This window comes from Heterodontus francisci, chromosome 35 (genome assembly GCF_036365525.1).
Source record: "Heterodontus francisci isolate sHetFra1 chromosome 35, sHetFra1.hap1, whole genome shotgun sequence".
In the NCBI taxonomy this organism is placed as follows: domain Eukaryota; kingdom Metazoa; phylum Chordata; class Chondrichthyes; order Heterodontiformes; family Heterodontidae; genus Heterodontus; species Heterodontus francisci.
Window position 1 is genome coordinate 30172315 of NC_090405.1, and position 24545 is coordinate 30196859.

The 24545-nt window shown below is 42.6% G+C and overlaps 1 protein-coding gene across 1 annotated transcript in view; it reads right to left on the minus strand.

Annotated features, from left to right (window-relative positions):
- LOC137350578 (nuclear receptor ROR-alpha A) overlaps nt 1-24545 on the minus strand; it is a 1041882-nt gene that overhangs the window by 667069 nt on the left and 350268 nt on the right. The window lies entirely within an intron of this gene.

A 24545-nucleotide genomic window follows, 5' to 3' on the forward strand; every position in this document is an offset into this window, starting at 1 on the left:
GGATTCACTGAGGGGGAGCTAAAAACATGGTGTTTCTAAAATTAAACCCTGTTACGGTTAAACCAGGCAAAGGCTGAGAGGGAACCCCTAGACCCCTTCTCACCTGGGCGTAACACCAATATTGACTGGCTTAAATATTTACACTAACACAAGGCCCTATCCAGATCTGATGGAGTCATTTAATTTCTTCTGCCTCTCAAAGCGCTTTATAGCCAGTGAGTAAGTATGTTTGAAGTGTAGTCACTGTTGAAATGTAAGAACTAACTGTTATCTCTCCCAGGAGGTTGTGTGACTCTTGGTGAGTGGCTATTACAGAGACTTCGTTGAGGGAAGGGCAGGATTGGCAGCAAAGTGTTCCAGGCTTTAGAAGCTTCAGGCGGGATAGAGGGGGATGTAAAAGGGGTGGGGGAGTTGCATTACTGGTTAAGGAGAATATCACAGCTGTACTGCGGGAGGACACCTCAGAGGGGTCATGCAGCGAGGCAATATGGGTGGAGCTCAGGAATAGGAAGGGTGCAGTCACGATGTTGGGGGTTTACTACAGGCCTCCCAACAGCCAGCAGGAGGTAGAGGAGCAGATATGTAGACAGATTTTGGAAAGATGTAAAGGTAACAGGGTTGTGGTGGTGGGTGATTTTAACTTCCCCTATATTGACTGGGACTCACTTAGTGCTAGGGGCTTGGATGGGGCAGAATTTGTGAGGAGCATCCAGGAGGGCTTCTTGAAACAGTATGTAGATAGTCCAACTAGGGATGGGGCCATTCTGGACCTGGTATTGGGAAATGAGCCCGGCCAGGTGGTCGAAGTTTCAGTGGGGGAGCATTTCGGGAGCAGTGACCATAATTCCATAAGTTTTAAGGTACTTGTGGATAAGGATAAGAGTAGTCCTTGGGTGAAGGTGCTAAACTGGGGGAAGGCTAATTATAACAATATTAGGCAGGAACTGAAGAATTTAGATTGGGGGTGGCTGTTTGAGGGTAAATCAACATCTGACATGTGGGAGTCTTTCAAACGTCAGCTGATTAGAATCCAGGACCAGCATGTTCCTGTGAGGAAGAAAGACAAGTTTGGCAAGTTTCGGGAAGCTTGGATAACGCGGGATATTGTTAGCCTAGTCTAAAATAAAAAGGAAGCATTTGAAAGGGCTGGAAGGCTAGGAACAGACGAAGCACTTGAGGAATATAAAGACAGTAGGAAGGAACTTAAGCAAGGAGTTAGGAGGGCTAAAAGGGATCATGAAAAGTCATTGGCAAACAGGATTAAGGAAAATCCCAAGGCTTTTTATACATATATAAAGAGCAAGAGGGTAACCAGGGAAAGGGTTGGCCCACTCAAGACAGGGAAGGGAATCTATGTGTGGAGCCAGAGAAAATGGGCGAGGTGCTAAATAAGTACTTTGCATCAGTATTCACCAAAGAGAAGGACTTGGTGGATGATGAGTCTAGGGAAGGGAGTGCAGATAGTCTCAGTCATCTCATTATCAAAAAGGAGGAGGTGTTGGGTGTTTTGCAAAGCATTAAGGTAGATAAGTCCCCAGGGCCTGATGGGATCTACTCTAGAATACTGAGGGAGGCAAGGGAAGAAATTGCTGGGGCCTTGACAGAAATCTTTACATCCTCATTGGCTACAGGTGAGGTCCCAGAGGACTGGAGAATAGCAATGTTGTTCCTTTGTTTAAGAAGGGTGGCAAGGATAATCCAGGAAATTATAGGCCGGTGAGCCTTACATCAGTGGTAGGGAAACTATTAGAGAAGATTATTCGGGACAGGATTTACTCCCATTTGGAAACAAACAAACTTATTAGCGAGAGACAGCATGGTTTTGTGTAGGGGAGGTCGTGTCTTACTAATTTGATTGAGTTTTTTGAGGAAGTGACGAAGATGATTGATGAAGGAAGGGCAGTGGATGTTATCTATATGGACTTTAATATAGCCTTTGACAAGGTCCCGCATGGCAGACTGGTACAAAAGGTGAAGTCACACGGTGAGCTGGCAAGATGGATACAGAACTGGCTTGGTCATAGAAGACAGAGAGTATCAGTGGATGGGTGTTTTTCTGAATGGAAGGATGTGACCAGTGGTGTTCCGCAGAGATCAGTGCTGGGACCTTTGCTGTTTGTAGTATATATAAATGATTTTGAGGAAAATGTAGCTGGTCTGATCAGTAAGTTTGCGGATGACACAAAGGTTGGTGGAGTTGCGGATAATGATGAGGATTGTCAGAGGATACAGGAGGATATAGATCGGTTGGAGACTTGGGCGGAGAAATGGCAGATGGAGTTTAATTCGGACAAATGTGAGGTAATGCATTTTGGAAGGTCTAATGCAGGTGGGAGGTATACAGTAAATGGCAGAACCATTAGGAGAATTGACAGGCAGAGAGATCTGGGCGTACAGGTCCACAGGTCACTGAAAGTGGCAACGCAGGTGGATAAGGTAGTCAAGAAGGCATACGGCATGCTTGCCTTCATCGGTCGGGGCACAGAGTATAAAAATTGGCAAGTCATGTTGCAGCTGTACAGAACCTTAGTTAGGCCACACTTAGAATATTGCGTGCAATTCTGGTCGCCACACTACCAGAAGGACGTGGAGGCTTTGGAGAAGGTACAGAGGAAGTTTACCAGGATGTTGCCTGGTCTGGAGGGTATTAGATATGAGGAGAGGTTGTAAAAACTCGGATTGTTTTCACTGGAACAACGGAGGTGGAGGGGCGACATGATAGAGGTTTACAAAGTTATGAGCGGCATGGACAGAGTGGATAGTCAGAAGCTTTTTCCCAGGGTGGAAGAGTCAGTGACTAGGGGACATAGATTTAAGGTGCGAGGGGCAAAGTTTAGAGGGGATGTGCGAGGTAAGTTTTTTACACAGAGGGTGGTGAGTGCCTGGAACTTGCTGCCGGGGGAGGTGGTGGGAGCAGATACGATAGCGATGTTTCAGAGACATCTTGACAAATACATGAATAGGAAGAGAATAGAGGGATATGGGCCCCGGAAGTGCAGAAGGTGTTAATTTAGGCAGGCATCAAGATCGGCGCAGGCTTGGAGGGCCGAATGGCCTGTTCCTGTGCTGTACTGTTCTTTGTTCTTTCTTTTCCTATATTACAGTTCTCACTTTCAAAGGATGAGATCACAGGTAGTGTGCTCCCAGTTAGCCAGTTCTATTTCCTTCCGCTCTACGGCAGTTCATTTATTCTTGTGAAGCTCTGTAGGCTATTGCAAGTACCATGGTTAGTACTCATATTGTTGGGAGCCCAGGTTTATGTTTGCCTATAAAACAAAAGAGACTCAAAAGTACTTCGTTGAATGTAAAGTGTTTGGGATATACTGAGGATGAGAAGGGCAACATATAAAAGCAATCTCTTTATTATCAGCAGAGATCACATCATGTATTACTTTGCACCCAAGGAAAAAGCATGATTTAAAAGTAAATATTTTTTCTTACATATATACAGGCTAGGTGAATGATTTTTCTGAACTGCCTATTATCTATTTTTTCTTTGGGGGCGGCACAGTGGCGCAGTGGTTAGCACCGCAGCCTCACAGCTCCAGCGACCCGGGTACTGCCTGTGTGGAGTTTGCAAGTTCTCCCTGTGTTTGCGTGGGTTTCCTCCGGGTGCTCCGGTTTCCTCCCACATGCCAAAGACTTGCAGGTTGATAGGTAAATTGGCCATTATAAATTACCCCTAGGATAGGTAGGTGGTAGGGAAATATAGGGACTGGTGGGGATGTGGTAGGAATATGGAATTAGTATAGGATTAGTATAAATGGGTGGTTGATGGTCGGCACAGACTCGGTGGGCCGAAGGGCCTGTTTCAGTGCTGTATCTCTAAAAAAAAATAAAAAAATAAAAAAATGACAGCTGTTTTTCTTGAGACAGGGAGGGGGAGAGCATCAATGGAGAATAAAGACATGGGGTAGAGTATCTGCTTTGGTTCAGTTTTCCAATTGAACCCAAATGTATTTGAAATTCCACTGATTAGGTTGGGCTTCAAGTTTCCACTAAAATTTATTTGCATAAGCAAACATAAAATCTTCCATGATCCAGCAGTAATCAGGCAATGTAATAGAGCATAATAGTTTATTTTCTTTCCATGAACCTTGATATATTTTATTAAAACAGCTGAAAATGGGTTTATCAGCAAAAATAGGCATTTTTAATAAGGGTGTCCAGACCTCCACCAATGAATAATCTGTTTTAAAATCATTGAAAATTACAAAAAGCTATACAAAACTATTTAAAACAGGAGCATAAGTGGTTTGAGCTCACACACTTACGGTTAAAATTCACTGATCTTTTGCACTACTGAGGCCAATTTCCGTCAGATTGTGCTGATGTAACTAGTGGAAAGAAGCAAAACATGAGCCCATGCTGCTGCAAGACAATGGACCAGATTGTTTGATTTGGTAATAAGGACATGATGTATTTGTATAACATTGTTGGCTGTACCATTTCATTGTTGTCATGTGCAACAGGTATCTCTGCTCATTGTATACTCCATAACATTATTCTTATTTTTGGTAGGCTATTCTTCATCCAGGCAGTTTCGTTAGTTCTTTAGTTAACATAATCAAACAGTTTAGCTATAAATCATGGAAATGGGCCAGAACAATATGGTGCTGAGGGGCTATATATACATACCCAGTTAACAAATCTTGACAAAATTACTTTGAGAATCTCAAAACAAATCAGTACTCAGAAAACAAATAAAGGGATCTGAAAGATAAATGAATCTATTACTATTACCTCTGTTTAATCTAACACTTGTAATGAATTTCTATTAAAATTTACCAAAACTACATGGTCAGCAAGGTTACTGTTTTTCTGCAAGTTCCAAAAAAGATCATCTGGTTACAATATGCCACTTTCACTCAAGTGATACACAGTGATTGCTGCTCCTACTGTGACAACCAATGAGTGTTGGTACTACCATGATAGGCAGTGTCTGCTGCCCTCTCCTGTGATATTGCATGACTGCTGCCTCTATTGTGATGCTGCGTGAAAGCTGCCTCTACTGTGCTATTGCGTGACTGCTACCCCTACTCAAAACATAGGAACTGAAGTAGGGAACTCAGCTCCTCGAACATGTTCCACCATTCAATCAAAGTTGATTTGTATCCTAACTACATCCATCTGCCTTCGCTTCCCATAACCCTTAATAACTGTGGTGAGCTGAAATCTATCAATCCCAGATTTAAAATTATTGAGTTAGCATTTACAGCTTTTTGTGAGAGTGAGATCTACACTTCTACTACCCGTTGTGAGAAGTGTTTCCTAACTTCTCCCCTGAATGGCTTGGCTCTGATTTTAAGGTTTTGTCTCTTTGTCCTAGACTCCCCCACCAGCGAAAACAGTTTCTCTTTACCTGCCCAATTAATTCATTTCAAAATCCTAAATACCTCAATCAAATCACTCCTTAACCTCAGCTAGTTTCTCTCTTAACTGCCCTCATGCCCTGACAAGCTCATCTTGTCCATGAGACCCACTTCCTGTTCCCATAACTTTATTCCCACCAAACTGCAGAACATCCAATTGCCCTTCCTGGCTTTCCTGTTCGCTGATGTGCTGTCCCCCTCCCCTTCACAGTAAGCTGTGGCTCAGTTGGTAGTGTTCCCTCCTCTGAGTCAAAAGGCTTTGGTTTCAAGTCCCACTTCAAAGACTTGAAGACAAAAATATAGGCTGACATGTCACTGCAGTACTGAGGAAACACTGTACTATTGGAGGTGCCATCTTTCAGATTAGATATTAAACCAAGGTCCAGTCAGCACTCTCAAATGGACACAAAAGATCCCATGGCAGTATTTTGATGTGTTCTGGCCAAACTTTAGCCTTCAATTAACATCACAAAAACAGATCACCTGGTCACTATCACATTACTGTTTGTGGGAGTTTGCTGTGTGCAAATTGGCTGCCGTGTTCCCTACATTACAATAGTGATTACACTTCAAAAGTACTTCATGGACATTAAAACACTTTGGGACGTCCTGAGGTTGGTGAAAGAATCCATATAAATGCAAGTTTTTCTTTCTTTCAAATCTGCGGTCATCGGTCCCCACCTCAAACTACCCATCCTCTGTGGTTGCAAACCTCCTCCCACCTCCAAACTCTATCTTCTCCAAAGTCCTTGAATGTGTTACATACTATTTACAGCACAGAAACAGGCCATTCAGCCCAACAGGTCCATGCTGGTGTTTATGCTGTGCATGAGCCTCCTCCCACCCTTCTTCATTTTATCTCATCAATATATCCTTTTAATTTCTCTCATGCATTTATCTAGCTTCCCCTTAAATGCATCTGTTAGTCGCCTTGCTACTCTTTGTGGTATCAAGTTCCACATTCTAAGTTTCTCCAGAATTCCCTATTGGATTTATTAGTGACTGTCTTATACCTATCATCACTAGTTCTGGTCTCTCCACAAGTGGAAGCATCTTTTCTATGCCCACCCTATCAAACCCTTTCATAATCTTCAAGACTTCTATCAGGTTACGTCTGAAATCTCTGCACAGCTCCAACTCTGGCCTTTTGCATATCCCCGAATTTAATCGCTGCACCAATGCCGAGTGTCAGCTGCCTAGGTCCTAGGTGAGATGAGAGTGATTGCCCTTGACATCAGGTAGCGCTTGACTAAGTGTGGCATCAAAGGAGCCCTAGCAAAATTGACGTCAATGGGAATCGGAAGAAACTCCGTTGGTTGGAGTCATACATGGCACAAAGGAAGATGATTCTGGTTCTTGGAGGCCAATCGTCTCAGCCCCAGGACATCGCTGCAGGAGTTCCTCAGGGTAGTATCCTAGGCCCAACCATCTTCAACTGCTTCATCAATGACCTTCCCCCATCATAAGGTCAAAAGTAGGGAGGATAGCTGATGATTGTAGAGTGTTCAGTACCATTCAAGACTTCTCAGATACTAAAGCAGTCCATGCCTGCATGCAGCAAGACTTGAACAACATTCAGGCTTGAACTGATAAGTGGCAAGTAACATGCGCACCACACAAATGCCAGGCAATGACCATCTCCAACAGGAGAGAATCTAACTATCTCCCCTTGTTCGACAGTACCATTGCTGAATTCCCCATCAACATCCTGGGGGTTAGCATTGACCAGAAATTAACTGGACCAGCCATATAAATGCTGTGGCTATAAGAGCAGGTCAGAGGCTGGGAATTCTGTGGCGAGTAATTCACCTCCTTACTCCCCAAAGATATCCACCATCTATCTACAAGGCGCAAGTCAGGACTGTGATGGAATACTGTCCACTTGCCTGGATGAGTGAAGCTCCAACACTCAAGAAGGACAACATCATCAAGGACAAAGCAGCTTGCCTGATCAGCACACCATCCACCACCTTAAACATTCACACCTTCCGCCACCGGCACACAGTGGCAGCAGTGTGTACCACCCACAAGATGCACTGTGTGGAGGAGATGGTAGCGTAGTGGTAATGTCACTTTATTAGTAATCCAGAGCCTAGGCTACTGCCCTGAGGATATGGGTTCAAATCCCATCATGGCAGCTGGTGGAATTTAAATTCAATTAATTAATTAAAATCTACAATTGAAAGCTAGGCTCAGTAATGGTGTCATGAAACTATCAATTGTTGTAAAAACCCATCTGGTTCACTAATGTCCTTCAGGGAAGGAAATCTGTTGTCCTTACCTGGTCTGGCCTACATGTGACTCCAGACCCATTGCAATGCTGTTGACTCTTAACTGCCCACTGAAATGGCCTCGCAAGCCATTCAGCTGTCAAGGGCAATTAGGGATGGGCAACAAATGCTGGCCTTGCCAGCGACGCATGTATACAATGAAAGAATAAAAAAAATTCACATCTCACAAAAGAACAAAGAAAGCTCAGGATTTTCCCCCCTAAACTGTTCCCCTCTGTATCTCTCTCTTTCCTCCTTTAAGACACTCCTTAAAACCTACCTCATTTACCAAGCTTTCAGTCACAACCTAATATTTCCTTATTTGGATGGGGTCAAATTTAGTTTGATACCACTCCTATGAGCGCCGTGGGACATTTTACTATGTTAAAGGTGCTGTATAAATGCAAGTGGTTGCTGTTTATTCCAAGGAATACAACCCTAGTTTATGTAATCTCTCCTCATAATTTAACCATTGATGCCCTGGTAACATTCTGGTGAATCTGCACTGCACTCCTCTCAAGGCCAATCGATCCTTCTTAAGGTCTAATGCCCAGAACTGCACAGGATACTCCAGATGTGCTGTAACTAGGGCTTTGTACAGCTGTAGCTAAATGTCCTCTCTATTGTATTCCAATAAGCTTTTTGATTATTTTCAGTACCTGAGCACAACCTTTTAGTGACCTGTATACATGGACCCCCAAATCTCTCTACACATCCAGTGTTCCTAGATTTTCACTATTTAAGAAATACTCAGATCTATTCATTTTTGGTGCAAAATAGATGTCCTTACACTTACCTGTGTTGAAATCCATCCGCTACCATTTTGCCAACTCGTATAATATACCAATGTCTCTTTGTAATTTTCTGCTCCGATCTACACTGTCATCGGCAAACTTGAATATCTGTTTCTCTATTTTGTTATCTAAGTCATTCATAAATACAATGAATAGTTGAGTTCCCAGCACCGATCCTTGTGGAACACCATTTTCTTCCAATTTGAGTACATACCCGTTCTCCCTACTCTCTGTCTTTTGCAGCCAAACCAGGCCAATAATTTGCCTTCAACTTCATTTGGAAAGAGTGTGGAGAGCAGGGAGAAACTTCATTGAAAAGAGCATGGAGAGCGGGGAGAGGCTTAATTGAAAAGAGTGTGGAATGCTGGGAGGGGCTTCATTGAAAAGAGCACGGAGAGCGGGGAGAGGCTTCATTGAAAAGAGCAGGGAGAGGCTTCATTGAAGAGTGTGGAATGCTGGGAGGAGCTTCATCGAAAAGAGTGCAGAGAACAGGGTGAGGCATCATTGAAAAGAGCGCAGAGTGCAGGTAGAGGCTTCATTGAAAAGAGCGCGGAGTGCAGGTAGAGACTTCATTGAAAAGAGCGCGGAGTGCGGGGAGAGGCTTCATTGAAAACAGTGTGGAGTGTGGGCAGAGGCTTCATTGAAAAGAGCACGGAGTGCAATCCTATCCTCTAGCCAAAAAGGGGGCAATCACTTGGCTGGGAGTGTAGTATAGGCCTCCAAACAGTCAGGGAGAGCTAGAGGAGCAGATATGTAGGCAAATCTCAGAAAGGTGTAAAAATAATCGGTAATAACAGTAGGGGATTTCAACTTCCCCAGTATTAACTGGGATAGTCTTAGTGCAAAAGGCTTAAAGGGGGTGGAATTCTTAAAATGCATACAGGAGAGCTTTTTGAGCCAGTACGTAGAAAGTCCTATAAGAAAAGGGGCAGTACTGGACCTAATCCAAGGGAATGAAGCTGGACAAGTGGTAGAAGCGTCAGTGGGGAGCATTTCAAGGATAGTGACCATATAAGATTTAAGGCAGTTATGGAAAAGGACAAAGACGGGTCGGAAATAAAGGTATTAAACTAGGGGAAGGCTGATTTCAATATGATAAAACAGGATCTGGCCAAAGTGGACTGGGAGCAGCTGCTTGTAGGAAAGTCTACATCAGACCAGTGTGAGTCATTCAAAAAGCAAAGAGTGAGAGTTCAGGGCCAACATGTACCCGTTAAAGGTGAAGGGGAGGACCAACGAGTCCAGGGAACCCTGGATGTCAAGGAATATAGAGGATTGGATCAGGAAAAAAAGCAGGCTTACAGCAGATTTGGAGCGCTGAAAACAGAGGAAGCACTAGAGGAGTATAGAAAGTGTAAGGGGTATTAAAAAAAGTAATTAGGAGAGCGAAGAGGGGACATGAAAAAACAATGACAGGCAAGATAAAGGAAAATCCTAAGGCGTTTTATAAGTATATTAAGGGCAAGAGGATAACCGGGAAAGAGTGGGGCCCATTAGGGACGATAGTGGCAATCTGTGTGTGGAGCCGGAGGACATAGGTGAGGTTTTAAATGATTACTTTGCATCTGTGTTCATGATGGAGAAGGACGATGTAGGTGCAGAGATCAGGGAGGGGGACTGTGATATACCTGAACGTATTAGTATTGAAAGGGAGGACGTATTGCTGTTTTAGCAGGCTTAAAAGTGGATAAATCCCCAGGCCCAGATGAGATGTATCCCAGGCTATTATGTGAGGCAAAGGAGGAGACAGCAGGGGCCCTGATACAAATTTTCAAATCCTCCCTGGCCACAGGAGAGGTACCAGAGGACTGGAGGACAGTGAATGTAGTACCATTATTCAAGAAGGGTAGCAGGGATAAACCAGATAATTACAGGCTGGTGAGTCTAACATCAGTGGTTGGGAAAATATTGGAAAAAATTCAGAGTGACAGGATTAATCTCCACTTGGAGAGGCAGGGATTAATCAGGGATAGTCAGCATGGCTTTGTCAGGGGGAGATCGTGTCTAACTAACTTGATTGAATTTTTCGAGGCAGTGACTAGATGTGTAGGTGAGGGTAAAGCAATTGATGTAGTCTACATGGACTTCAGTAAGGCTTTTGATAAGGTACCGCATGGGAGATTGGTTAAGAAGGTAAGAGCCCATGGGATCCAGGGCAATTTGGCAAAGTGGATCTAAAATTGGGTTAGTGGCAGGAGGCAGAGGGTGATGGTCGAGGGTTGTTGTTGTGAGTGGAAGCCTGTGACCAGTGGTGTACCACAGGGATCGGTGCTGGGACCTTTGCTGTTTGTAGTGTACATTAATGATTTAGACATGAATATAGGAGGCATGATAAGTAAGTTCGCAAATGACATGAAAATTGGTGGTGTTGTAAATAGTGAGGAGGAAAGCCTTAGATTACAGGACGAAATAGATGGGCTGGTAAGATGGGTGGAGCAGTGGCAAATGGAATTTAATCCTGAGAAGTGTGAGGTGATGCATTTTGGGAGGACTAACAAGGCAAGGAAATATACAATGGATGGTAGGACCCTAGGAAGTACAGAAGGTCAGAGGGACCTTGGTGTACTTGACCATAGATCACTGAAGGCAGCAGCACAGGTAGATAAGGTGGTTAGGAAGGCATATGGGATACTTGCCTTTATCAGCTGAGTCACAGAATATAAGAGCAGGGAGGTTATGATGGAGCTGTATAAAATGCTAGTTAGGCCACAGCTGGAGTACTGTGTAATTCTGGACACCACACTATAGGAAGGATATGATTGCACAGGAGAGGTTGCAGAGGAGATTCACCAGAAGGTTATAAAAACAAGAAATGCTGGAACCACTCAGCAGGTCTGGCAGCATCTGTGGAAAGAGAAGCAGAGTTAACGTTTCGGGTCAGTGACCCTTCTTCGGAACTGACAAATATTAGAAATGTCACAAGTTATAAGCAAGTGAGGTGGGGGTGGGGCAAGAGATAACAAAGGAGGTGCAGATTGGACAAGGCCACATAGCTGACCAAAAGGTCATGGAGCAAAGGCAAACAGTATGTTAATGGCAAAGGGCAGACGGCTGTGTTGCCTGCCTGGTGCCGGGTCTCGGGACATCAGCTCAGGGCTGGAGAGGAACTTAGAGTGGGAGGGGCAGGATCCAGTTGTCATGGTCCATGTAGGTACCAACGACATAAGCATGACAAGGAAAGAGGTTCTGCATAGTCAGTAGGAGGAATTATACATTAAATTAAGAAATAGAACCTCAAAGGTAATAATCTCTGGATTATTACCTGAGTATCGTGCAAATTGGCAAAGGGCAAATAAGATTAGAGAAATTAATGCGTGACTCAAAGACTGATGTGGTAGAAGTGTGTTCCAGTTCATGGGGCACTGGCACCAGTACTGGGGAAAGTGGTGGCTGTACTGTTGAGACCGTCTACACCTGAACCATGCTGGGATCAGTGTTCTAGCAAGCTGCATAACAAGGGAAGCAGAGAGGGTTTTAAACTGAATAGTGGAGGCAAGGGATCAAATCTGGGAAGATATGGTAAATCAAGGAATAGAGACAAGGCAAGAGAGGAAGGTATTAATATGGGAAATGATAAACAGACCATGACAGGAAGGGACAGATAATACAAATCTAAGAGTAAATCAACAGATAAGGCTTGAATATACAAAAATAATAAAAAGGACAAAACTAAATGCTCTGTATATGAATGCATTCAAAACAAAACAGATGAACTGAGAGCACAAATAGAAATAAATAAGTACATGATAGCCATTACAGAGACATGATTGCAGGATGACATGGATTGGGACCTGAATATTAACATAGAAACATAGAAAATAGGAGCAGGAGTAGGCCATTTGGCCCTTCGAGCCTGCTCCGCCATTTATTATGATCATGGCTGATCATCCAACTCAGTAGCCTGTTCCGACTTTCACCCCATACCCTTTGATCCCTTTCGACCCAAGAGCTATATCTAACTCCTTCTTGAAAACATACAATGTTTTGGCCTCAACTGCTTTCTGTGGTAGCAAATTCCACAGGCTCACCACTCTCTGGGTGGTTTTCATCCTCATCTCATTTCTCCTCATCTCAGTCCTGAAAGGTTTACCCCGTATCCTTAGACTATGACCCCTGGTTCTGGACTCCCCCACCATCGGGAACATCCTTCCTGCATCTAACCTGTCAAGTCCTGTTAGTATTTTATAGGTTTCTATGAGATCCCCCCTCACTCTTCTGAACTCCAGTGAATATAATCCTAACCGACTCAATCTCTCCTCATTGGTCAGTCCCGCCATCCCAGGAATCAGTCTGGTAAACCTTCGCTGCACTCCCTCTATAGCAAGAACATCCTTCCTCAGATAAGGAGACCAAAACTGCACACAATATTCCAGGTGTGGCCTCACCAAGGCCCTGTATAATTGCAACAAGACATCCCTGCTTCTGTACTCGAATCCTCTCGCTATGAAGGCCAACATACCATTTGCCTTTTTTACCGCCTGTTGCACCTGCATGCTTACCTTCAGCGACTGGTGTACGAGAACACCCAGGTCTTGCTGCATATTCCCTTCTCTCAGTTTATAGCCATTCAGATAATAATCTGCCTTCCTGTTTTTGCTGCCAAAGTATTGAAGGGTACATGGCATTTTGGAAGGACAGGAAGCAAGGAAAAGATGGAGGGGGTGGCTCTGTTAATTAATGATGGTATTCGTGCAATAGAGAAGGATGACCTAAGTTCAGAAAACCAGGATGTAGCAGCAGTTTGGGTACAGATGAGAAATCATAAAGGCAAGAAGTCATTTGTGGGAGTGGTGCACAGGGCACCTAATGTTAACCACACTGTAGGACAGAGTATAAAGGAAGAAATAATGGCAGCCTGTCAGAAAAGTATGGTGATAATCATGGGGGCTTTTAACTTACATATAGACTGGAAAAATCAGATGGGCAGAGGTAGCCTGGATGAGGAGTACATAGAATGTTTTCGGGATAATTTCTTGGAATAGTACGTTCTGGAGCCAACCAGAGAGCAGGTTGGTATTGACCTGGTATTGTGCAATGAGATAGGATTAATTAATGATCTCATAGTTAAGGCTGTCCTAAGTAGCAGCAATCATAATATGATTGAATTTTACATTCAGTTTGAGGGAAAGAAGAGTGGGTCCAAGACCAGACCAGTATTTTAAACTTAAATAAGGACAATTATGAGGGCATGAATGAAGAACTCACTAAAGTAAACTGGCAAATTAGGGATAGTTCAATAGAGATTCAGTGGCAGACATTTAAGGGGATATTTCAGAATACATAGAATAGATGCATTCCAATGAGACAGAAAAATTCCAAGGGGTGGGGGGAACCCGCCATCGTGGTTAACTAAAACAGTTAAAGATAGTATCAAACTTAAAGAAAAAGCATATAATTGCGCAAAGATCGGTTGCAGGTCAGAATATAAAAAACAGAAAAGATTGACTAAATGATTGATAAGGTAGGTAAAATTAGAGTACGAGAGAAAGCTAGCTAGAAATATAAAGCCAGATGGTAAGAGTTTCTTTAGGTATTTAAAAAAGAAAAGAGTTAATAAAGTGAACGTTGGTCCTCTAGAAAAAGTGAGTCTGAGGAATTAATAATGGATAATAAGGAGATGGTAGATGAATTGAACAGGTATTTTGCATCGGTCTTCACTATAGAGGATACAAGTAACATCCCAGAACTAGCTGTAAGTCAGGAAATAGAAGGGAGGGAGGAACTCAAGAAAATTACAATCACCAAGGAAGCAGTACAGAACAAATTGTTGCAGCTGCGGGCTGACAAGTCCCCAGGTCCTGATTAAATTCATCCTAGGGTCTTAAAAGAAGTGGATAGTGAGGTAGTTGATGCGTTAGTCTTAATTTTCTAAAATTTCCTAGATTCACAGAAGGTTCCGCTAGACTGGAAAATAGCGAATGTAACTCCTTTAATCAAAAAGGGAGGGAGACAGAAAGCAGGAAACTACAGGGCAGTTAGCTTAACATCGGTCTTAGGGAAAATGTTAGAAGCTATTATTAAAGACGTTATAGCATGGCATTCAGAAAAACTGAAGGTAATCAGGCAGAGTCAATGTGGTTTTGTTAAAGGGAAATCATGTTTAACCAATTTATTGGTGTTCTTCGAGGGAGTTACATGTGCTCTGGATAAAGGGGAACCGGTGGATGTATTGTGCTTAGATTTCTAGAAGGTATTTGATAAGGTGCCACCTCAAAGGTTATTGCAAAAAATAAAAGCTCATGGTGTAGGGGATAACATATTGGCATGGATAGAAGATTGGCTAGCTAACAGGAAACAGAGAGTAGGCATAAATGGGTCATTTTCTGGTTGGCAAGATGTGACGAGTGGTGTGCCACAGGGATCTGTGCTGGGGCCTCAACTTTTTACAATTTATATTAGATGAAGGGACCGAAGATATGGTTGCTAAATTTGTTGATGACACAAAGATAGGTAGGAAAGTAACTTGTAAAGAGGACATAAGGGGGCTACAAAGGGATATAGATAGGTTAAGTGAGTGGGCAAAAACCTGGCAAATGGAGTATAATATGGGAAAGTGTGAAATTGTCCACTTTGGCAGGAAGAATAAAAAATAAGCATATTATCTAAATGCTGAGAGTTTGCAGAGCTCTGAGATGCAGAGGGATCTGGGTGTCCTAGTGCATGAATCGCAATAGATTAGTATGCAGGTACAGCACGTAATTAGGAAATCTAATAGAATGTTATTATTTATCGCGAGGGGAATTGAATACAAAAGTAGGGAGGTTATGCTTCATCTATACAGGGCATTGGTGAGACCACATCTGGAGTACTGTGTACAGTATTGGTCTCCTTATTTAAGGAAGGATGTAAATGCGTTGGAAGCAGTTCAAACAAGGTTTAGTAGACTGATACCTGGAATGGGTGGGCTACCTTATGAGGAAAGATTGGACAGGCTAGGCTTGTATCCGCTGGAATTTAGAACAGTAAGAGACGACTTGATTGAAACATAAAAGATCCTGAGGGGTCTTGACAGGGTGGATGTGGAAAGGATGTTTCCCCTTATGGGAGGATCTAGAACCAGGGGGTCACTATTTGAAAGTAAGGGGTCGCCCATTTAAGACAGAGATGAGGGGAATTCTTTTCTCTCAGAGGGTTGTGACTCTTTGGAACTCTCTTCATGAAAAGGCAGTGGAAGCAGAGTCTTTGAATATGTTTAAGGCAGAGGTAGATAGATTCTTGATAAGCAAGGGGGTGAAAAGTTATCGGGGGTAGGTGGTAATGTGGAGAAATCAGTTCAGCCATGAACTTATTGAAGGACGGAGCAGGCTCGAGGGGCCGAGCGGCTTACTCCTGCTCCTAATTCATATGTTCGTATGAGCTTTAATTTTAACTAATGGTCTCATTTATGGAACCTTACCGGTTACCTTTCGTGAATTCCTGTCCTTGATTCATTATTAGTTTATCTGGAATGCTAGGTAAATTATCCTATTCCTTTATTTTCTTGGTTTCAGTACGTGGCTTTTACTTTTACATAACCATTTTCTTTAATGCACAGCTGTGCTGACCTTCTGAAGCCCACCCTCTATGTTGTGATATACACCATCATGTTTTTGCCTCACTTTGTGCTCTGAGTCTCTAAGATCAGCCTCAACAGCAGTCTGACTCTGGCTTCATCTCAATTCACCTACCACCCTCTCTTCTCACAGCAAGAGAACAGAATCAAGACTGGCTATCCGCCGCCCTCTGAGTCATTACATTTGAAACAAAACAAATATTTCATGCAACTTTTCCACACTGGGTTAAATTCCAGTATCTTAACCACACATTGTCTCGCAGGAACCAACCAAAACAATAGTCATATAGCACAGAAGGAGGGTATTCAGCCCACCTTCCCTATGCTGCCACCTTGAAAGAGCTATCCAATTAGTTCCACTCCATTGCTCTTTCCCCATAGCCCTGCAATTATGAATTTTAGTGTGAATAACAAGACAGAAATACATTTTAAATGTTTGTTCTCCTCACATGAACTGCTTCCGTGAAGGTATGATAAATGATAAAAAAGTTATATGGTTTGTTGACGTGTTCTGGGATTACAGAGCAATAAACCCCACCACTCATCAGAATATAGTATATAACCCACTGAGCTAAACCTGGACCAAACGTAAACTCTAACCTTGGCCCTAAATGGAACCGTAGACCTAACTCGAACCCCAGCCTTTACGCTATTCAAACCCCAGTCCTAGCTTGAACGATAGACCTAAAACTAGACTTAGCCCTAATGTTAGCCTCAATCCAAACTCTCACTCTAACTCTCAATTCCTAATCCTAGCTTTAGTATGAACCCTAACTTGAGACTTAGCCCTAATATCAGCTGGCAGTATATATTGGCTATTCTTCCACTCTTCATAATCATATTGCATCATATGTTGCACTAAAACCAAAGAATCTCATACACAGTGACTGTAAACATCACCATAGCACTCTGAAGTCTGGAAACTCTGACTTGGTGAGAGGCACAATTTCATTTCAAGGTGCAATTTATTCCCAACAAAGTATTTTAAACAGATAAGGCCAATCTGGCACAAACTGCCCTCATTCAAAGTAAACCACACAGAGTACTAGATCCCTGCTGTGCCAACAAGACTCCTTTTCAATTCAATTAATGAGCCATAAATAACCCAATGAACATGTCAACAAAGGATATAATTTATCATTTATCATACCTTTCACGAGGGCGGTTCATGTGAGGAGCATATGCATTCGCAGCCGTGCATTTATTTTTAAAATGTATTCCTGTCTTATTCACAAAATTCATCTTGAATGGAATCCTCATGGAGCAAGCAGTTTGACAAATGAACTTTGAGTATTAGTATTGGATCAAAAATACTGAAAATGGAAGAGAGAAAAAACAAAAATAGAGGCTTTGAAATACGAAGGAAGTGTTTTCATTTTGTGTTATAATAAAGAGCAAATTTTACAGCTTCATATACATTAATCTAGCGGTTCCTCTGGCCACAAACACTCAGACTGAGTCTCAGGTGCTCCAGTTCTTGTACAGTAAGCACTATTCATTAAGAGATTTGAGGAATTGTCATCCTTTTTCATGTGACAATTTTTAATCATGGGTGTTTTATACTGCTTTAACTAAAAGGGGGTTTAGCCTTTCTCGCCCCAAATAAACCTCAAACTTTCCTTTGTACCTCAATAAGACATAGAAGGATTTTCATTCCCCTTATGTTATCTGATAGGAGTCGCTTTTTGAATGGGATTTTCAAAAGGAATTAAACACAATACCCAACAATTAGACATTGGCACTGTCTTGGGTGGGGGTGGGGTTTCAACTAGTTTCTCTTTTTCAAACTGCAGCTGTAACCATGACATGCATGGAACCTGGAAATATTGTCCGTCTCTGCCCCCGTTTCATCACATCTGCTGCTCTAACCCACATCCATGCTTTTGTACGTCCAGGCTTGACTATGGCCTCCCATATTCCAACCTTCATAAACTTAAGCTCATCCAAACCTCTGCTGCCCATATCCTAACTTGCAATAAGTCCTGTCCATCCATTACCCTGTGCTCACCGACTTACAATGGCTCCCAGTCCATCAAGGTCTTGATTTTAAAATTCTCATCCTCGTGTTCAACTCCCTCCATGGCCTTACCCCATCCCACCTCTGAAACCTCCTCTAGCCCTACAACCCTTCAAGAACCTGCATTCCTCCAACTCTGGCCTCTTGTGCCACCCACTTCCTTCATCATTGGTGGCCTTCAGCTACCTCGGCCCTAAGCTCTGGAATTTCCTCCCTGAACTACTCCACTTCAATCTCCTCCTTTAAGACGATGCTTAAAACCTACCTCTTTGACAATTCTTTTGGTCACCTGTCCTAATGTCTCCTTTTTCAGCTCAGTGTAAATTTTTGCCTGATTACACTCCTGTGAAGCACCTTGAGACAGGTTATTATGTTGAAGGTACTATATAAATACAAGTTGTTATGTTGGAGGAAAGGTGTTGTTACATATAATTTACTCCTCAAATCAACATTGAATGGGCTTGCAACATTGAATGTCAGATGTCACAGATTTATTAGGAAAACAATAATTAAACAAACACTACTTAACAGCGATACGACAAGATCTTGAGAGTTTTAGCCTGAGAATTCAAATGTGTTCCCGTTCTAAGCTTGGTGTACAGGTTGATAAGACCTTCATTGAATTCTGAAGTACCTGTTCCAACACCAACTTTTTATTTAATAAAAGCAAAATACTGCAGATGCTGGAAATTTGAAATAAAAACAAGAAATGCTGGAAATACTCATCAGGCCTGGCAGCAACTGTGGAGAGAGAGGCAGAGTTAACGTTTCAGGTCAGTGACCCTTCTTCAGAGCCAATCTTAATGCCAATCAGGCATTAAGTGGACAGCAAAGGGACTTCCATAGGATTCAGGACCCCATTGCTGGAAGTGCCATCCTTGGAGAGCTGCTGGCCAATCAGAGGCTGCCAGCTGCAGCGCCACCATGGAGACGGTGGCTGCTGTTGGAGGTGACCGTCCTGGAGGCCGAGGAGCATCGCTGGAGCCAGGCCTCAAAATAAAATCAGGACGGGAGGGGTCACATGGGGTGGGGGGCGGGGATCGGCAGCAGGGGCGGGTGGGTGGCCTTCGGTGGGCACCACTCTTCCGATGCCGGGTCCCTTGTACAGGTACTGTGCCTCTCCTCCTAACCCCCCCCACCCGCCGTCTCACCCCAATGAGCCGGGAAGCAGCCCGCACGGTTTTTCCTACCGTGCTTCCCATGCAGCGACATGGGTAATTGCGGTTGTGGTGGGTAGAGGCCCTTAGTTGGGGGTTAATTGCCCAGTTAAGGACCTCAATGGGCAACTGGGCAGGAAGGCCACTTACAGACCTTCCTGCCCCGGAGTAAATTTCAGCGGCGGGGGGAGCACCCTCCCTCCACCCTGCCACCATCCCACCCAATTTTATGCTCTCCCTACCTCCAAACCCGCCATGGGGGAGAACAGAAAATTCCAATCAGAGTCACTTATGGCACAGAAAGAGGCCATTCGGCCCATCGTGTCCATGCTGGCTGTCCACTGAGCTATCCAGTCAGTCTCAAACACCCCGCTTGATCCCTGTGGCACTGCTATTTCTCTCAAGTGGCCATCCAATTTCCTCTTGAAGTCATTGATTGTCTCTGCTTCCACCACCCTTATGTGTGATAAGTTTCAGGTCATTATCACTCGCTGCATACAAAAGTGCTTCCTCATATCCCCCTGCATCTCTTGCCCAAAACCTTCAATCTGTGTCCCCTCGTCCTTGTGCCATTACTTAACTGGGACATTTTTTCTTTATCTAACTTATCTAAGCCTGTCATAATCTTGTACAGTTCTGTTAAATCTCCCCTCAATCTCCTTTGTTCTAAAGAGAACAAACCCAGCTTTTCCAACCTAACCTCGTAACTAAAATCCTCCATCGCTGGAAACATTCTGGTCCATCTCCTCTGCACCCTCTCAAGGACACCAACATCCTTGCTGAAATGTGGTGACCAGAACTAGATGCAATACTCCAGCTGGTGCCTAACCAGACCTTTATAAAGGTTCACCATAACTTCCCTGCTTTTGTACTCAATGCATCTGTTTATGAAGCCCAAGATCCCATATGCTTTATTAACCACTTTCTCAATATGTTCTGCAACCTTCAAAAATCTATGCACATGCACCCCCAGGTCCCTCTGTTCCTGCACACTCAAACTGTGTCATTATTGCCTCTCCCCATTCCATCTGCCAAAATGCAACACTTCACACATGTCAGTATTAAATTCCATCTGTCACCTGTCTACCCTCTCTGGTAGCCTATCTATGCCCTGTTGCAGGCAGTTCATATCATCCTTACTATTTGCTGCACCTCCAAGTTTGGTGTCATCAACAAATTTTGAGATTCTCTATACTCTGTAGTGATAAATCTGTCAATATTTCTGTTTCTAACTCCCTTTAATCACACTACTTAACTTTCCAGCTCCAGGCTGCAGTCTTTCTCAGACAGGCACTTATCTTCAAGGCCTCCCTTCTAATAAATGAACAAAGAGATTTTTTTCTGTCTGTCCTGTGTCTGCGTTGAACTCTTTCTTACTGTATCCGATTTTCTTATTATGAACCTGTATCATTCCATACCAATATCCTATTTCTGAAAATTTGCAAATGTTTTCCGCAGAACTTAGCAACTAATTAAAGTTCTCTGCCGTATGCAGAGGTTTATTGTCTAAATTGACCATTGTTCTGATGAAAGGTCACAGGTCTGAAATGTTAACGCTTTTCCTCACTCACTTACAGATGTTGCCTGACCTGCTGAGCAGTTCCAGCATTTTCTGTTTTTATTGCAGATTTCCAGCATCAATAGCATTTTACTTTTCAATTGCTTTAAGGTCAGTCTTAATTCAACAGTTCAGTGGTAACTGCATCAAATGATTTATACTTCCTCATTTAACAAACAAAAGCTAAAGGTTGTCATTACTACAATATAAAGAGAAATTAATAGCAGTATAAAATTAGCAAACTTCAAGACAGTTTGATTGGCCCTTTCCTTATAATGAGAAGCTTTTTTTTAATGATGTCTGATGCAACATAAATGAGATGCGTGGGTTTAACTTGATTGAAGATCTCAAAACAGGTTTATTACAGCTAACTATTACATACCGTGCAGAGCTAACCATTTACAGGACCTGCCTCTTGGTGTTACAATTAAAGTTAGACTGGCATGTAGTCACATGACTGCATCCTGGTACTCAGTTTATTAGCATGCTAAGATCTTCAAGGGACATCACTCAAAGGCAATCACACAACATTCCTCACTATTGTTTTTGATCCTAAAGACCCTCAGTTTGAATGTAAACGCATCTGGTTAATTTCTTCAAATCCGTAAGTGCAGTTCACTGTCTAAAGCCTTTTTAAACACTATAATTAGTCCAAGTATAGCTGAAAATTTTACTGAACACAATCTGGCTTGATAGCTGGTGATACAATGCCAGATTTGCAATAAAGACAGAGTGTCATCTGTTCAATAATCAAGTTGTTAAAAAAATTAGAACGATGTTACTCAAAAACTTTTGTATTGTTCTATTCTGCATAAATCTAGTTTCAATAGTCAATGGCAATGACCATCAGAGTACTGGCCTGAATCAGCTAATAAGATTGATGGAATAAAGGAATTGAATTACCATCAATACAGTCACTGCCTTCAACAAAAGCTGCTTCACCATCAAATGACACTTCAGAGCCAGTCGCCTTGGTGGTGTTAGCAATACTCACTGGTTTAAAAAAAATAATGGCGAGACTGACGGGAAAGATCAAAGCTGAAGCTTAGATAAAATCATAACCATGTAATTTCAAAAGAGATCCTAATGATGAAAGGCCCCCTTTAAAACAGATCAAGGAGTTTCACAGGTAGGACAGCTCAGCAGAAGGTACACTTCTTTTCTGTCTCAATCTCATGACTGCTTGATACTTAATCCCACCAGCCATGCATCAACACATCCCAGTAGTTCCAAACCAATGGAACTTGGGATAGAGCTTCTGCTTTGGGTGCAATCAGCGATCCAGGTGCAAATTGCACTGGTTTTGAGAAGTGTTTTTTTTCATGGCTTTCCACTCAAACGTATTTGCATATCGCCGAACGCAAAGTCTGTCGTCAACCAGCGTGATCGGCCAATGTTTTAAAACATAATTTTTTAAAAATCCCTTGATATATTTAAAAGTGCTAACTTGGCGCAGTTTGATTAATACAGGTGAAAATGAGTTGTCATGAAAAATTAACATTTTTAATCAGTTTCAATCCATCACCTGTGAGTAACCTGGTTTTAAATTACTGAAAAAGAACTTTAAAAAATATGCAGAACCATTTGCTATTTCTGTTGGGGTACAGTAGTCAGTTTCTAAGTAAATAAAGAAAAACTCTCAAAAAGCTTTCAAAACATGCCAAGAGTGTCTCCACAGATGCTACCTGACCTGCTGAGTACTTCCAGCACTTTTTGTTTTTATTTCAGATTTCCAGCATCTGCAATATTTTGCTTTTATTATGCTAATAGCGTCCTTGCACGCAAAAGAACTAGCTTAATTTTTAGAGCTTCCTCGAAGGCCTGCAAACAGTGCAATTAGCGAAAACTCGCAATGACAATTAATTCAATCTGGGGGCATGGCCAATTTTATGGGAAAGGCTAGCTTTTAGCACAAAGGATTTTAAACCAGAACAAAAGATTGCAGAGACTCAATTTGCGCTGAACATAATTTGTGCTTAAAATTCCACGATCTTTTACACAGGTTACACTGGATTACAAACATACAGACGTACATACAAACATACGAATTAGGAGCAGGAGTAGGCCACTTGGCCCCGCTCCACCATTCAACAAGATCATGGCTGATCTGATTGCAACCTCAACTCCACATTCCCGCCTACCCCCGATAACATTTCACCCTCTTGCTTATCAAGAATCTATTTACCTCTGCCTTAAAAATATTCAAAGACTCTGCTTCCACTGCCTTTTAAGGAAGAAACTTCCAGAAAAAGATTTGTCCTCATCTCTGTCTTAAATGGGTGACCCCTTATTTTTAAACAGTGGCTCCAGGTTCTAGATTCTGCCTCAAGAGGAAACATCCTTTTCACATTCACCCTGTCAAGACCCCTCAGAATCTTATATGTTTCTATCAAGTCACCTCCTACTCTTCTAAACACCAGCGGATACAAGCCTAGCCTGTTCAACCTTTCCTCACAAGACATTCTAGGTATTAGTCTAGTAAACCTTCTCTGAACTGCTTCCAACGCATTTACATCCTTCCTTAAATGAGACCAATACTCTACACTATAGCATGGCTACCCGACCTGAACCCGACAGGACCTGACGACGTGTTGGGTTCGGGTCGCTCTTCCAGGTCCGGCATTCGGGCTCGGGTCGGGTCGGACACACAAGTGGCTCCAATGTTAATGTACTTTTTGGACTTGTAAGGTTGTTTAGTTACAGTTTTTTTAAGTTTGTGCAGATAAGCAACAAAGTGAAAAACGGAATCTAGGTTAACTGATGGTCGGGTCGGGTCGGGCGCGGGCAAAAATGAAAGGGCTCGGGCCAGGTCGGGCTCAGATCAGATGTGGTTCTGTCGGGCTCAGGTAAGGTTTCATTTGCAGACCCAAACCAGCCTTTATTCCAGATGTGGTCTCGCCAATGTGGTCTCACAGTACTCCAGATGTGGTCTCGCCAATGCCCTGTACAACTGTAGCATAACCCTTTGTACTTTAGTATTTAATTCCCCTCGCAATAAACAATAACATTCTATTAGCGTTCCTAATTACTTGCTGTAAATGCATACTAACCTTTTACGATTCATGCACTGGGACACCCAGATTCCTCTGCATCTCAGAGCTCTGCAATCTCTCACCATTTAGATAATATGCTATTTTTAAAATTCTTCCTTTTTTTATTCTTCCTTTCACATTTTCCCACATTATACTCCATTTGCCTGATCTTTGCCCACTCACTTAACCTATCTATCGTAACCTATCTATATCTATCTATAATTCAGAATAAGTTGCGCCAAAATAATCAGCGAAACTGAGGGGAAACTCAACCCTATGGTTTTTCTTTCATTTATTGAATGAGGTTTGGACTCCATCAGTCCTGAAAACAGGAAACTGCTGCTTAGGTTAGATTTCCTGATTCACTCCTGCACTCCTATGCACTACATGCAGAAACAAGTTGAACAAACATAACAAGTGATGTCAAAAATCAATTAATATACCTTTCTCAATCCACAAATTCATTAAAAGAATTTCCTAAATTACCAATTAAGCAAGTGGGCAAATTCAAAGGGAATAGTCTGTGATGGCATTTACTTAACAAATGACAATGTCTGTACAGCAGCAGGTGTTTTTATTTATTAAGATTCACTTGCTCCTTGATTCTTGTGTGCGCTTGCCACACTTCAACTACAACTTTGAAGGGGTAGAACGCCAAGCCAAAATGCTCTGACATAAAGCTAAAGCTATCTAAGGGAAATGGTATCATAGTGATTATGTTACTGGGCTAGTAATCTAGAGGACAGGAATAATGGGCCAGAGACATGAGCTCAAATCCAACCACGGCAGCTTT